The following is a 3655-nucleotide window of genomic DNA, read 5'->3' as shown; positions in this document are numbered from 1 at the left end:
GACCAAGGATTGAACTCTCATCCTCATGGATATTAGTTGGGTCCTTAAACCACTGAGCCGCAGCAGGAGATGCTATTATACAGTTTTTAAAACCATTTTTGTATTTATTTTTCTCTCATTTCATGTTTCAGGCAAAAGTGTTTTTTGTTTGTTTGTTTTGTCTTCTTGCCATTTCTTGGGCCGCTCCCGCGACATATGGAGGTTCCCAGGCTAGGGGTCTAATCGGAGCTGTAGCCGCCAGCCTATGCCAGAGCCACAGCTATGCAGGATCCAAGCCGCATCTGCAACCTACACCATAGCTCACAGCAACGCCAGATCGTTAACCCACTGAGCAAGGGCAGGGATCGAACCCGCAAGCTCATGGTTCCTAGTCAGATTCGTTAACCACTGTACCATGACAGGAACTCCAGTCAAAAGTGTATTTGAGAAAAGTGTTTTTATACATAAATATGTGGGCAAATGCACAATTATTTTCTTAGGATAAATTTCTAAAGATGTAAATCCAAATCAAAGAGCATATATGTTTTTCAGTTTTGAAAACATTATGGAATCTTTCTCTAGAAAAGTTGCATCAATTTACATTCAATCCAGCAATGTTCAGGAGAATGTCTCTATCCCAGCTTCTTCATTGGTAATGGATATTATCATTCTTTTAAATCTAACCAAACCGAGAGTCAAGTAATAATGAGTTTTTTTAAACTGTTTATTTTCCATTACTCTTATTTCCATGTCCTGTTTAAGAGAGTGTAGAAGAACAACTTAAGATCATTCAGTGGCTCTTCCTATCCAATTTATGGCCCATGCAGTGGGAGCTGCAGTCCAGTCTTCCAGTGGCAGGCTGAGTGCTCCAGTCTTCAGTGGGAAACTGCTGGATGGGCATAGAGATCACCTGCCAACCTCACACCTGTGTGTGACCTAGGATTGAGTAGCAATAAATTTGGAAGCTAGAGCAGTTCATTCACCCTGAAATTCCTCCGTGGTCATAGCCTTTAGAGCAGCAGCCCAATCTTCCTTTTCATTCTCGTTGGGACCTCTGTAGAAGAAGAGATTAAGCATGACCTTCCAAGGGTGTTCACAGGAGATTGTACTATGCATGTGCAGAACTTCCTGGGCAAGCATCCACCACACTTGTTCTACTCAGTGAGCTCCCTTATTGGTGCACGGGATGGCAATGTCCACACAGTGCAGAGGAGCATCTGTTTATGCTCAGTGACTGTACACAGGTAACATAAGATGCCTCCATGAGAGGCTTGTGGTCAGCCCTGGGATCAGTAACCACCAGAAATCATGGCTCCCAGAAGGCTGCCTAGATCTGGTTGGAGTAGATTCCAGGAGTTAAGCACCTAACAATAGGAGTGGTTCCAGTGACAGCAACAAACTTCAGCACAGCTCAGTTGCCAGCGTTCCTGGAGGATGTGACACTGATATCAGCTGGGTTTTCAAAGACACAAGCTGCCAGTGAAACCTTTTTGCAGGTTCTTTTCAGATGTATGATGTAGATGACATTATTTCTTTTTTCTTTGTTTTATTTTGTTTGTAGATGTACTGTTCCATTTGGAAGTCAAAGCTGGTGTTACCTAAGTGGGTTCCTGCTGCAAGGAATTTGTGGAGATTCTTCTTCCTCGTTTTCAGACTATCCAGGGCTCTGGGCATTGTAAAATTTTCCTTTAAGTTACAATGGGAACCCAGAACAATGCATGTGGACTCCTCTCTGGGTAGCACATAAAGGTGAGTTGTATTTTTATTTGCACTTTTATTACTGTCAACCTGCACGTCTTCATGCATATGATCTGCTTATATATATATATATATAAATATTTTTTTTTTAATTTGTGAATTACCACTTGATGTTTTCCTATTTTTCTTTGGAGTTGTTGTTTTTTTTTTTTTTTTTTTTTTTTTGGTCTTTTTGCCTTTTCTAGGGCTATACCTGCGGCATGGAGATTTTATCTTTTGCTTCTAAATTGAAGCATCCCTTCTCATAGTGGTAGCTAGTTTAACACCAATCCCTCTAATGTGTTGTTAGTATGCTTTCTTAGTTTGGGGCTTTCTTTTTAAAATTGTTTAAGGGTATTTAATAAGAAATTTTTATTTATATTTTTTATAGTTTTTGGCCAAAAATAAGGTATTAGAAATAGTTTTTCAGGAAAACTAATCTTACAGTGGTAGGTAGGCTTGTTTAGACAGGGAAAACTCAACTAGATTATTATTCCATAGTCAAAAAGTGAGACAGGGGTCCACAGTCAAAAGCTAGAGATGGAAACAAAACATTATGAGTAAGTGTCAGATGCGTTTTAAGGGATGAATGATAGGAGTTGGGTCAGTGTAGGATCTAAATAGATGTAAGAGTCATAGATGGTTTCAAAGTTTGAGACTAAGAAAAATGTGTGAGTGCTAGAAACATAAATGTTGGCATGCTGACCATTGTTTTTCTCGGAATTTGTTTTCTTTGATTTTGAATAAATTCAGTTGAAGGTGACAGCAGTCTACATATATGAAAAGTGAAGAGTTCTTAGAAGCTTTTTTCTACCACATCTCTGATAAGCATTCTAAAATAACCAAACTCATGTTTTATTCTATCTCATCATAACCATTATTTGTGTTGTTAGAGAGTGGCCACCAGGTAAAGAGGATGTTTTCAGTCTTTCCTCTAACTTTCTGCTATAGTTGTTTCACTCCTCCTGTCCCACATTGGTCCTGAGTCATAGGTGAATGGTTTCAGTGACCTGCTGTGACACGAGACCCCAGCATCCAATCTGCTTCCATCTCTTCCCCTATGTTCTGGAATTACCGCCCACTGCCATATCTAAGCCAAGCTTACTACATATATGAAATTAATGGGCAATGGCAAACGGCTTAGCTGATCAGGATCCTGGACAGAGAAAGACTAAAAGATCAGGTTCAAGGAGTAGAGGTATGTGAATGGACACAGGAGAATGGGCACATGTGGAGAATGAAAAGTGTCACAGATACATGGCTGACTCTGGGTATAGTAATGTAACACCTTATTTATAAAAGGTTATCATGGGACTCCCACAGAGAGAATTCTCTGCTACTTCCTCTGTCCATCTGACAATCCCTTATTCACAATTCCAAATATCCAAAGATCTCTGACATCCAATAGTTATTTTTCTTTTTCTTTTTGCAAGTTCATTTGGCAGCAGAAATTTATTTGACCTTTCATAATGACGTTTATGGTGTTAATTTTTATTAACAAAGCCAATAAGTTAAAGAGCCCAGATGTCACATGATTTTCCAATATAATAAGGATGGCAGTGGTGAGAAGAGCACCAACACTACAAATTCAGGTGGTGGCTGTCTTCTGCAGGCTGGGGCAGAAGTGCCATGAGACTAAGCTCACTAGTAACAGCAGAAATTAATAAAATTCCCAAACAGTAAGGCCCAAGGGGCATTGCTTCACCATCAGAAGCCTCATGGGTGCAATTAATCATAATTACCCCCATGTTAATATACCACGTTTACACCAGTGCCTCTTCCTCGGCTCACATCTATGGCTGCAGTGAAGATCCCTTACAATTAGCTTATGGAAGGGTTTGGGTTCATGAATGGGCAAGCTGGGGATGTAGGTACAAGACAGAAACAGATGATGGCTGCACTAGAGCCTCATTCAGGGTAAGACAATGATTATAGGAAA

General features: G+C 40.0%; 1 pseudogene; it reads right to left on the bottom strand.

Moving 5' to 3' along the window:
* On the bottom strand, positions 766-1785 carry LOC100620254 (annotated as a pseudogene).

Source organism: Sus scrofa, chromosome 8, assembly GCF_000003025.6.
Source record: "Sus scrofa isolate TJ Tabasco breed Duroc chromosome 8, Sscrofa11.1, whole genome shotgun sequence".
Taxonomy (NCBI): Eukaryota; Metazoa; Chordata; class Mammalia; order Artiodactyla; family Suidae; genus Sus; species Sus scrofa.
This window is presented reverse-complemented; position numbering and strand designations above follow the sequence as displayed.